Source organism: Gallinula chloropus (assembly GCF_964237585.1).
Source record: "Gallinula chloropus genome assembly, chromosome: 7".
In the NCBI taxonomy this organism is placed as follows: Eukaryota; Metazoa; Chordata; class Aves; order Gruiformes; family Rallidae; genus Gallinula; species Gallinula chloropus.
Genome location: NC_140092.1, coordinates 22,489,649 through 22,502,972, shown reverse-complemented (window position 1 = coordinate 22,502,972; position 13,324 = coordinate 22,489,649).

Genomic DNA, 13,324 nt, shown 5'->3' with positions numbered 1-13,324 from the left:
AAAACCCAACAAAAACCCAAACCAACGGAAAAAATAAACCAAAAAAGAGACAATTTATTTAGGTTAATGGAACTTTTTTCACTGTCAAAAGAAAATAGTGTCTCAAATTCTAGCAGGAAAAAATGAAATTGCATTTGACCTCTATTGTCAAATGATCAAGTTATGCCTCATCATTTTGCTTTCTCTTTACTGATGTTATTTCTAATGGCATTTCAGATGTATTTCAGATGTCTCTTAACTTTGTACTTTATGGATATAAAATTCTACTTTCCTCTCTACAGACATTTCCTCCTACTCCTCGCTTAATCTTAAGCACTACCCTTATTTTTCTATCTACACCCACACCCAGAAATAATTTCCCTACCTGAAAGTGATTTTTTTACATTTTCTTTTTTTCCACTCAGTTGAAACTTTCAATAAAGAAAGGCAGCATACCTTGTATCTTTAGTACTAAACAAATTCCATTGTCTTGGATGACTTCTTTGGTGAAGTATGTGATGGAAAATGGTTTAGCTCTCTCCTTCACACATTTTCACAGTATTTCCAGTGTTGCTTATTCCTTAAATGCTAAGTAAGTCAAGTTCACTTACCTGCTCCATATGCTTAAGACTTTTGTCTCTGAAATGCGGCAGAGGATATATTTATATTTTCCAGTGTGCATCTGTGGTCCTGCAAAGACTTGTTTGCAGTTATTTTGCTTCATGCTTCCTCAGTGGTCCAATTAATTCTGTCGGAGTCTTTGCAGGATTGGGACCCATGAAACTGATTTCTTGGATGGCTATTTTGAGGGTGTTCTTATGACATCCAGTAATAACTTTGCCACTAAGAATAGGATTAATTTGAACCAGGTGATGTACAAACTCAAGGTGACCCTGGCCTGATCTCAGCATTTACATCTAATCAGAGATTAAATAAAGCAAACGTGGAAAATACAGAAGAGGAGGATGGATGAAAGATTGAAAGTCTTCCAGAGACCTAGTATTAAATAGTAGTCTGAATCATTAAGATATTTCTTAAAGGCAGGTTTTTTAAACACGAACCCAGTTTATATTTAATCCCTTTTATTTTTCATGTGGTTATTTTATTTATGATTCTTACTGCCATACCAATAATCCCTAATTATCTGTCACTATCGAGTCTTTGCAGAAATAAGAGTGTCTAGAAGATGCACTTTATGTACAGAAGACTTAATAAATTCCTCTTACATCCCAGCACATAAATGACAGAAAGTCTCATTGAAAACTTCTGTGAATAGAGCTAGATAAAAAAATATTTGCAAAGGGCAGTGTAGACATTCCAGTGAACTCAAAGACAGGCAGCAACCAGAGAAATATCACAGACCTTAAGTTCTTATTCCTTCTGCAAATTCTGACAGCTGCCAAAAGGCAAGAGCAACAAATGATAGAAACAAAAATGTAAATGTTTAATAATGAACATATTGTGCGTGGAGTACAACACCCTACTTCAAGAAGAAAACCGATGCTGTCTTTCTTAAAAATTTTCACTTACACTAATATGCACATTCCTATACAGTGCTCTATTCCTGTATGAACACACTCCTATACAGTGCTACATTCCTATGTGATTACATCCTATGAATTTCGCAATTTTTTTTTCAGAGGTCTGAAAATTTTTTGTAGAGTCTAAAATATAGGCAGTTTATGTTTCAAAAGTGAATGGAAGCCCCTTAGCTAAAACAAACAGAAAAAAATTATTTTTGGCTCTTGTTTTAGGTAGAAAATTGACTCAAAATAAATTTACAGGACTTCCTAACATGTACGAAATTTCCTGCAATGAGTTCTGGCTCAGTGCATGACACTTTGCTAAACTTTCCCCATTATGGCTCTTCAAGTGTGTCATTTATTTACAGCAGATAGAATCATACAAAACTCTATCAGAAAAAGAAATCTAAATAGGACAAAATGCAGTAGATCCCACTTATTTTTACGGGAATGAATTGGTTCAATTAACTCAGAAATTGCCTTACAACGATATAGTTACAGCTGCTTTGTGTTGTAGCTCTACTAGTCTAACATAAGAGAAAAAAAAAAGTGAAGTGAGATTTAACAAGTTTTATTCCAAAATGAAAAGCTTTCTGGCTCATGGTACTTTTATGATATCTGACACAGAAGCAACAAACTCAAATCTAACCAAAAGTTAGATACAACTGCTCATAATTTAGTTCTATTAATCAATCAGATGAAAAGAGAGAAAAAGGAGTAATTCACACTTCTGGAGTCAGCAGGTATGGAGGCGACAGGCTCAGCCTTGGTAGATCAGCCAAGAGAAGTCGATTGCATAGGAGTAGCAGAAAGACCAAACAAGTCTGGCTGAGGGAAATGCCACAGCAGTTATAAAGCTAGTGTGTCTTCTGATTATTTTTTTTTTAAGTAATTAATTAAATTCCTGTCTCCCAAAGGCATTTTATGGATCTTTGAAGAAATCCAACTTATTACAGAGGCAGTTTTTTATTACATTTAGTAGATACAACCATCCTCTATCAAGCTGCAGAGGTAATTCAATGCCACCCATGTGGGTTCCCTCTATGCACTGCATGAAATATATCACTCACCAAAATACTCATATGTTGTGTTGAGAGTTCCCAAGTGCTTTCTTCTGGGGTACAATTATTGTGGTGGTGATAAAGGTAGTACGGCAGGCACTGTAATTTTTATTCTGGAGCTGTTTTGGTGAAAACATTTGTCAGCTTGAGGACAGGCATCCACAATGGGTTTGAGATTTGTTGTAAGCTCAGGTGATGGTGGGAGGGGAGAAGTGAGAATACGTATTTGAAAATAGTCTTCTTCCAGTCCAGTTTATACTGACCCAGACATACATTATGAGTTTCAATAAATTTTTTAGACGTCATACTGGTTTCATTAACATAGCTGTTTATTGTTGACTGGTTTATGTTGATTGTGCGATGTGGTAAATTGATTTTGAAATAGAAGTATTGTGGAATATTCCCAATATACTTATTACATCTGTGATAGAAGTCAAGGCTTTTGGTTCATGCAAGAATGTCATCTATAAATCTTAACTCCAAACTCAAATATAGTCAAAAAATGCCTCACTGGGGGATATCAAGTTTGGCAATCTAGAGCTGGGGGAATGTGTTTAGTGCCTCTGAAACTGCCCTTGTTTTACAGAAAGGATATTGAGAGGAAAGTGTATTACTGTGTGGATGGTTTAACAACAAACTTCAGAGGAAAACACGACTGTTTTGTTCTTGTGGCTGCTGGAGAAAAGGAGCCTTGCCATGACACTGTGCGTTGCTGGTGTATGGACAAGTAACATGATGTCAAAGCTGTAGTGTGTAGGAGGTGGTCTGAAAACTCTTGCCTTTTGACTGATATTTTTTTTAGAATCTTTGTAGTTCTCTGGGAGAATTACCTTGGCCTGGATGATGACAGATTTACCAAAATTCTTTTCTTTTTTTTTTTTCCTTCCCCCCAGGTATATCTTGGGTATCACACACTAATGTAAAACTTGTGAAAATCTCTGAATTTTGTTTGGTGTTATAAAACTGAAACCATAAAAATGTGAATTATTTGACACTGAAGGTTAAAGAATTCTAGAGTTCAAGGAACGTAGTGCATGGTGCCTGCATTTACGTAGTTGAAGGATTATTTCCTTCAACATTAATTTGATCACAAGGTACATCCTGTATTTCCTCTGGTATGAAAAACATTACAGAAGCAATATTAAATGTACAGCAAATATCTATCCTCACTCTTAGGTCCAGCTTCTGACTCCAATATTACTTCAGTTCAAAGAGTTTCAGAGATATCCATCAATCGTATTAATTTCTTTGTGGGAATATCAACCCATAGTTACTGTAAAATTGTTCTCCTGCTCCAAGAGTGCTGCCAGGCATGGTGATCTCCAGCCTTCTACCTGTCCTTTCAACATGCATTTGATAGCATGCAAGTTTCAGAAGTAACAGCTGACGTAAAAGCTCAAGTTTCATTGAAAATATCTCTTCAGTAATTTGCATTGTATTTTTACACCAGACAACCATAAATTGATAACAAATGTCTTATTCTTTGTATGTCTAGAACTACTATTAACATATGGGCTTGAAATCAACCTGGAATAAAAGAAGTACCCATATATATGAATGAAACAGCTAGCAAAGCCTTACTAAATCATTCCAGGAAGTTTAAAGGTGACAAATCTATTTATCTTGTCCTTTTCTAACCTAGTTAACAGCAGTCAGTGTGATATTTCATTCAGCTGAAAAAAATGATAGGCTCAAGTTGTTGGGATGAGTAAGACTTGCCAGTGAATCTATTTTGTCATGCAAGATCATGTTGCTTATCATAATTATTTAGAAATGGAATATATCTGAACACTCTGCTAGGTGTCAGTAACTGATCTGAAGAACGGACAGGGGCATAGAAAAGAGAGAACTGAAGTGTTACCTGACTGATCCCAATTCAGCCTCTTCCTTAGAGTATCTAGTGGTATATTCCTTATGCCACGTGGAAAAGCAAAGTCTCAGGAAGGTAAGTGCCAAAAGCCTCCGTGTTTTGGGAAGTTTCTTTGCAATTTCCACAGTTATCCCTTCTGGACCTAGTGCAAATGTCCAAGATGAGGAATCTTGCACTCTAGACTGGAAGAAATCACAAGCTGCAAAAAGAAGTTATTCATAAACCATTCAGTTCATATATTTTTAAACTATGTCTTGATCAAACTGTAATAGCAACTTTACTGCATATGTGAGAAATTTGCATTGCAAATGCAAATAACTGTAAGGCTGTGAGCCAGACCTCCTACCCTGCCCTATTCCTCCTCACCACACATTTGGCTTGTTCTTTAGGTCTAATGAAATGTGCAAAATGAGCATGATGGTTCTGCCCTCTGCTGAACTCCAGATTGTCATAAGCTTAGAAGGTCTCCAGGGCAGGAACAGTTTCTAACCAGCCTCTAAGCTTTTTCTAAATGTGTATAATTAGGTTTGCAAAATTGCTTATGTTTTAAACTCAGATCAGAAATTGTGAGCTGATTTCCATTCAACTTAACAAAATATTTCAGTTTTGGCATAGATGAAAGCATAAAAAACATTAGATTAAAAGGAATTAGAGTATTATAAGCTGCTAAAAATGGCCTAACATGAAGTTTTACCTCAAGGTAAACCAATAGCTGCTATCTGCAAATCAGTGAATTGGCTCAGTGTTTCCATGAAGCTTGTGTGTCCATTTAAAAATATTTTTATTTTCAAGTGTCTCCTATTATTCATTTCTTCTCCACTCCCAGCTATTCCTTGTCCTCTGGAACTTGGCCACAGCCTCACCTTCCTTTGTCTGCCATTTCTCCCAGGAGACTGAGTGGATGCAGGGATTGCTTCAAAGGGTAAGCTCAGAGGAGCTTTAGGTCCTCTTAATGTTGTCCAGCCAAGGTGGCCACATGGCTACCCTGGCAGGCGTGTTAATGCCTCCCCTGAGCTAATCAGTGGGGTAGAGGGCCTGGATTAGAGGGTTCTTTATACATGAGCTATACTGCTTTTGGATCAGACCTGTCTATGCTGACACAGTTTATAGTGTCCAACAGAGGAACTCTAGGGTTTGTTTTCATATGTGCATGTAACATTTACCTTTTAGGGGAACCATTCTACAAACACTTCTTCAGATATTAAGTTTTACTTTTTAGTTGTTATATTAGTTCCCTTTGTGAAGGTTGGACTTTGGCAAAGGAAACATATTGCCTTCCGATGAAGTGGCAGGCGGCTCTCCTCAAATCATAACTTTAGCTTAATTGCTTTTGAAAAATGACACAATGTGTTGTTGTATCTTGCAAGACATTAAATGATGTGGAAAATCCATTAGAGATCCCACTGAGATGTGGATAACACCCGAGGACCAAACAAGCAGCTCTGTATTTGCTAATTTCTAAACCTTAAGGCATGAGCTTTAAAAGCATTCGCATGTACGGTGTATCAGATAAAATTAATTTTTTATAAATAAATAAAGCAAGCTGATAGCTGTTGGCTAAAGAGTAATTCAAAGCAAAACAAAAATGCTCTGTTGTTCCTTGATCTGTTGTCTGCGCTGGGGTTGTTTAAAGTTGTAGGTAATGAGGTTAGTGTCTATGCTCAGGCAGTATAAAATAAGGCTTCAGGCATGATAAAGAAAAGCTTCAATATGTGAGTTTCCACCTGGTTTCTTCCCTTCTGGTAGAAGCTGGTTTCTGGCAAGCACTAAACTCCAGATCTGAGGGAAATGTCAGCTGTTAAACTAGAAAGCTTTTAACTTGCAGGAATGGGTATGGATGAAAGACTTAAAAGGATAGTAAAGCATGAGAAAATAGCTTTTCAGTGACATGCCAGACTTCATCAGAGGTTTCCCAGAGGACTTGGAGGAACAGGGTGCCTCTCAGAACCGAAGGAAAACCAAGCAGCACCTCATTAAGCTGCTGTGACCATTTCTTTTTGATCGGGGTCTTGTGATCTCGCAAACTTTGTACAGCACTGGCTGAAAAATGAGGTCTATACCTGCGGAAGGAGAGCTCCTGCAAGTGCTGGCTGGTTGGGGACTGGCTGTTCATTTGGAGCAGGGATGAAGAAGTGCCTCTGAAGACTGGTTGGCTGCTTCCGTTTGAGGTGTTCCTTGGTTGTTTTTTTTTCTTTGGGGTTTTGTTTCAGTTTATTTCTCCCCCCTGACACTTCTTTTCATGCCACTTACTTAGCAAAGCATTCACCAAGACACCCCTCAAATTGTGCCTTGGGAATCCAAGCTAGCTAGGAGTGCAACAGAAAAAGGTCTGGGAAAAGGCAATAATGCTATGCAGGGCAATTTCAGAGCGTATCACAGACAGGTTTAGATTTTTTAAAAATAAAAGAGGAAAGGCATAGATTAGAATTAAGATACTGAGAAAGTGTCAAATTAATTTTTACAAGGAAAGGGATAAGATGATGCAAAACAAACAAAATGTTTACTTTAGCAACAATTCTTGCCCGTTTTCTCAGTACTTGTCAATTGTGATCCTGATTTGGCAACTACAGATGTAACATGAAGATGTTAGGAGAAAAGACACTAAAATTATCAGCTACCAGTTTGGAGCCATCTCTGGATTTTTTCACATCATTAGTCCCCCAGTAAAGCTAAGCATAACCACTGCAGGTTACAGGCTCCCAAAAAAGTAAATTAGCCTCTCAAATCTGAGGGTCAGCTATGAAGCAGTTTAATTAGAGTAGGGAAACACTGATAGAAAGTGTCACACTGTACAGGGAGAATGAGCTTCTGAGTAGGTCTCAACCTGCATTGGAGCAAGAGAAATTTTCTGATCATCCAAGGCAATGATTATTAGTTCTTCTGCAGAGACTTCTTAAAAAAAATTGCTCAGAAAAAAATGTCTACTCAGTATAAAATAGTTCCAGTTTAAAAAAAAAGACAAAAAAAAAAGAAAAACAAATACCAATTTAGCATGCCAGAGAATGCAGACACTGCAACTGATAGGCAAGAAAGAAAAAACAAAGCTATAATCATTTTGTTTTCAGTTTGTATTTTTTCTCCTAGGCACAAGCTCTGTGCTGGGTCATGACATCAGTCTACGACCTTCATCCCCATTAAAATTTAATGAAAAACAGGATGCTCAGTTATTTCTATAGTTCCTAGCTGCTTTGTTGTTGTTGTTCTGTGGATCTTGTGAAGTTGTTACCTCCCAGCAGCCTCATGCTTGGCTGCTGTGATAGCTGTGATCAGCACTGCAATATTGCCAGATTATTCTAATCACAGCAGCAAGCAGAGCCCAGAGGAAAATGTGGGGCACAGGGATGAAGAACAGGATCAAGTCTTGAGAGAGAAAGTACGGAAGAAGTTTTAAAAACCTTGTTGTCTCTGGTATCCCTTTGAATAATGGGAAAAAAGCAAAGCCTGACAGCTTTGACAGCCTGACTGCTGGGGAGACAAGCACCGAGTGAGGCAGATACGGAGGGACACCATGTAAAAGCATCAGATACAAGCAGGAACATGCCGTGGAAACTAACAATGAGTAGTGGCATGTCAGGGTGAGATGCTTGTTCACCAGTAAATTTGTAATGGGGCAGCTAACTGGTAAATGAAGATGCTAACTGGTTTTCCATGAGGCAGTTTGGAAGCTGTTCACCACCAAATGCAGCAACTTGGGTGTTTGACATGGTCTCCCACCAGAGGCCATGCCCATCACTGTCCTTCTGTGTTTTGAGGGTGGCATAACCCAAATTCTCCAGTGAGTATACTTCCTTTTAGATTCAATTAGGGCAGTTAGACTTCATCATCCTCAGGTTTTATGGCATGGGTGGATGATGCCTGACATAAGCTTTCTGGGTTGTCAGGGCAGGCTGGGTTTGAGCTGTGTTTTAATCCTGGTTCTACCTTACCTTTAACTCCATCAAAACCACTACCTAGCTGAGAACAGCCAAATTTAAGATAAATACACAGACTTCAAGAAAAGGCAAAGAAGCCCTTAGTGGTATTTACTGTTTGGAGAGGAGGAGCCATCACATGGATCATGATCAATTAGCCATGAAGAGAAACATTTCAAGCCCTTAAATAGCAGCAGTGTTCTGAACTGGGGAGTAAAATAGATCAACACTGCTCTGTATTTAATGGCAATGAATTTATTCTGCACAGCTTTCTACAGAGATTATAAAACAGATGTTCAGCCAGAAGTATCAGAAGATTTCTCTGAAACGAACAAACCAAAAGCAGTTCTTGCAGGGATAGTTAAAACCAATATAGATTCTATCCAATGTATACATTATTTCTGGAGATCCTTCCTGCCATTCTGAAGGCTGTAGTGACTGGCAAGGAGGCTGACAGAATGCAGCAAGCGCATCATGCTTCCATCTTAGTGTCATGGCTAATAAAGCAGTGTTTGATTTTGGGAAACTCAGTCTGTGAAAAAAACTATGGGTGTATCAGCCTTCTCTTCATCACATTTTGATTTTGAAAGATTTATCACAGCTCAATAGTATTTACACTTCAAGCTTCTTTAAAGCTCATTTTATCTTAAGGCAGAAGATATTTTTGCTGTTCGCATAATGGGGCTTTCTGCTGTAGATGCTTGCCAGTCACCTGTTTTTAATCCTTGATTTACACAGTGCTTTTGGCAACTTCCCAGCTTTACCATGCTACAGAAAGTACGCTTAGCATGGACTCTAGCTGTTAGTTTCTGAGGGAGGTTGGTGATCACCTCTACCTCCCAGCCACAACAAACACAAAATGCTCTATGAAAAGTTAAGTGATGCTGAGTTGTCCAAGTCTTAGTTGCTTTGGTACTGTGAAAAGCTATCTACTTAGAGCACTGTAAAGCAAGCCTATTTTTTGCAATTCTAGTCTTGTTATGGAGCCTAATGGCACCATTCATATATTAGTATTTATCTGTTGTTGCAGTTTTGTGTAGCTGTCTACAGCTGTCTGCTGAGAAAGGAGGGGTGGGGGGAAGGTGTTTTAAGACCTGGCCTTGCTTCCTATTACCTAACTCTAGTTCACTGGGTGTGTAGTTGTAGTAGTAATAAATGACTTTCCTTTCTTCTATTCTGTGCTGAGTCCGTTTTGCCCATTGCACTAATTGGAGCGTGTTCCCTCTGTCCTTATCTTGAGTCCGAAATGTCCCAATATATATTTTCTACCCTTTTCAGCTGAAAAGGAGAGTGGGCGAACAGCTTTGGTGGGCATTTGGCCTCTAGCCAGGGCCAAACCACCACATCTGTCTTATGTTAAAGCTTTCCTCCTCCATCAACAGATATGTTGTACCTTCAAGCATATACAGGGTTTGTATACAGGCTCAGAAAAAAGGGACAAGAGACACTAGAAGAAGATAGTTCAAAAATTATGGCATTTATTGTCAAACATACTCAAGACCAATGTACTTTTAATAACATTGGACTGTATTTTGAGCAAAATGTGGGAGAGAATGTAGAGAAGTATGTTGCTCTAAAAACATTTCCTCTAAACCAGGCTTCCTACGGGCAAGTCAGTGGGAAGAACCTAGTGAACTTGTGCTATATAAATCCACCCAGTAGAGAGAGCTAATCAGAAAGAGTCGAGGTATCACATGTACTACACAGCAAGTTAGAATGTGTTTATATTATTGAACATAGGAAATTAACCCTGGGTTTGATGATGGGGAAGTCACTACATTCCATTTCTGAAGTGTTTTAAGTACCATTCTTTCCATACTTAGATACTCAGTATTTTTTAACTCCTCAAATAAACTCCAATCTTTATTTTGAGACTGCCTAGTCAGCCCTATTACCTTTCCCTAGCTCAATAAAGGACTATAATTTAAATTTCTTGGGATTTGCCAATCTTAGAGATGCTTCTAGAAAACATATGAAGTGTGAATATTTTCCAGAAACATTCTGCCTCATTCATGAAAACTGTATCATTCTTAAAATCCATGTGAGCTTCAGATGTGTTTGCAACTAAAATCTGTACAGGTGACAAATCTAGTTCTCCATGTGAGCCGGTATGTGCTGGCACAGGAGAATGACCCTTGAGAGAAGCTTTCTTGCATTTTCCAGAGAGGAAATGGGGCAGGAAAGGGTTCAGGAGGATGCCAAAGTTGCTATATTGCTCCTTTTGAAAGCTCGTACCCCCACTTCTAAGGTCACATTTTAACACTATAATCACACACTCAGAGAGGCTTCATAGGTCTTGTAATTCAGTATTATAGCCAAAATCTCTCAGCATCCTTCTCAGCCAAAGATTCATTTCAGACACACAATCCCCACTTGTGTGTGAGCCAACATTAACAGGTTTTGCCCTCTGAAGCAAAATCGGCTTGTAATTGTGGAAAGACACACAAGCAATGCGTGCCCCTTCACACCTGGGTAAGCGGATGAGCACTAGATGGTTCTCATAGGCTGAATTTTCAGCTCTTACAAACCCTTGAATCTTCTTTCTAGGACACTGCTGCTAAGTAAAAATCCCAGTATGAACCAGAGCACAAAGGCTCAAAAGTGCACCACACCGGGATCTTCTGTTGTTACTGTAATGACCTCGAAGAAGCTTTGCCTCTTGGTATTACACAAGCAGCTAGCTTGTTCTGGGATCTGCAAAGGCAAGGCATGAAAAAGGGTGATCCTAACATTGTGTGAGTGTTAGAGGAGGTAGTACCTTATCAAGAATTCCCAATTAGAGTAAAAATGACATGAAAGAAGTCATTTGCTGTGAGCCATGTGGAACAGCATCAGCAGCAGAAGATATAGAGAAAAAAATCAAGGAATAGATCCTGCCATGTGTTGTTAAAGAGAGAACTGTGCATTGATGGTATGTTACCCAAGGCATACACCCAGGGCTGCGTGTGCCCTTGAGTCTTTCTTCTAGGATGTACACATGTATATGAGGTTGTAAGACGCAAACAAATTTTAACTATATTTGTAATTTAGATGTGGTGCTGCCAAGACATGCTTGTACAGCTGAACTTTCCCATTTTACTGCAAAATCTCCATTAGTTTAAAATCTCTGTTCCCTATAATAACCAGTCCTGGCTGTGGTCACAGAAGATGGATGCACACTTTAGATTATACTGATGGGCACTGACAGTGCTTTGGCGTGACAGCAGAGGAGCACAGGCCAGTAGCAATTCACAGAGGAGCAACTGTTTTAATTTTTAAATGCAGGATCCCTCCTGGTGATCAAAACACGCTATTTTGTCTTCATATGGAGTTCTTTCGGTGTGTTACTGGGAATTCAGTAACAGTGACAGTCTAAGGAGATAAATAAAACAAAGCTTATGGGGAGAAATAACCTTATATCTGGTGACATGCTTTGAAGAAGTGGGTACTCATTTAGGCACAGACCCACACTTTCCCCAGGAATATTCAAAATCCACTACAGTTTGAGGGCATTTGCTAAGAGCTTAAATCATAGAATCATAGAATTGTAGGGGTTGGAAGGGACCTCGAGAGATCATCGGGTCCAACCCCCCTGCCAAAGCAGCTCCCTAGGACATAAAATCATTTTCTTGAATGAATTAAACAGTTGAGAGAAGCTGGTCACTTCTTGTGGAGCAAATAAGGATGTTAATGGGGGAAGGAAAAATACAACCTTTTGAAAGTTTGGGCCAGATGATCTTTGAAGTACCTTCCAGACTTGATGTTCTGTGATTCCAGACATCAGCCTCTGAGAGACAGAAAGGGAGAGGAAGGCACTTGCTGCCTAGGAAGCAACGAGATATTTTCTCATTCTGGTTATTATGGCCACATAAATGAAGTTTTCAGTGAATCAAATTTAATTCTTGGTTTCATCTTTCTGAGACCTTACCTGTTCAATTTAAATCAACTCTTTTGCCTCCCTTCATACCATTGCAAACAGTTTCTGATTTTAGATTCCTGACTGCAGAAGCCTGATGGTTCTCCAGGTATCTGCTTGGGCAGGCAGCCTGTGCCTGTGATGTCCTCTCTACTGTTGCTGCCCAAGTTATCTGGATTCAAGCTAGTGCAAAACTGCTTGCTTGGGCTGTGGTTACACCTGAATTGTTATGAGAACAGGCTGTGGGCAACAAAACACTTGCATGGGCCACCTCCTTCTCCTCTCCCCTCCTGTGATCTCATCCTCACATCCATTAGCCTCTGTATAAACCCTTCAAACTGCAGACACCGTTTGTTCAATGTATGTGGCTTTCCCAGTTTCTGAGCTGAAGAATTTCAGATGCTAATATTTTGATGGACAGAACAGCAGTGTTTAAGAGATAATCAATTAAGAGAATGAGTTATCAATGTGCTTATTGCTGAAGCAATGGGAAGTTAAGTTTCACTCCTATTCCTGAGATTCAAATAAAAATTTATATTCTTCAGAAATTCAGCTCCAAGATCTCATGTGGCCGAATAGGGGGTGAATGTCACAAACAAGAGCATGGAAATTATTCCAACAAAGCTTCACATCAAATAGTAACAGAAGTTCCTGAAGGTGGCTGTTAGACAAAGAAAGATAATAAAGGTTAATAGTTTCTAGACCCCAGCTATATACTGCAGATTGACAATCATGATACTGCAGCTGATGTACACTCCTCTTGCATTGCTTTAAGGGATATATTCTCAAACACTGTGGAAAATAAATATGATTAAAAACTTGACCATTTATGCAATAAACTTAATGCAGGTTATAAAGGAGCTTGAATCAGGAATATGAAATAATAAAGAACTTTGTGATTTACTCTTTGATGTTCTGCCCTTGTGAAGGAATTGCCTGTACTGGAAGAGTATCATAAAAAATAAAATAAAATAAAATAAAGCAGCCGGGCTTGTATGAGGGAAAATGTAAAAAAGATAGAATATCATGTAAAAACTCCAATAAATCTTGGGGGTTAATTAAAGATTGTTTAAGGATTTATTAAA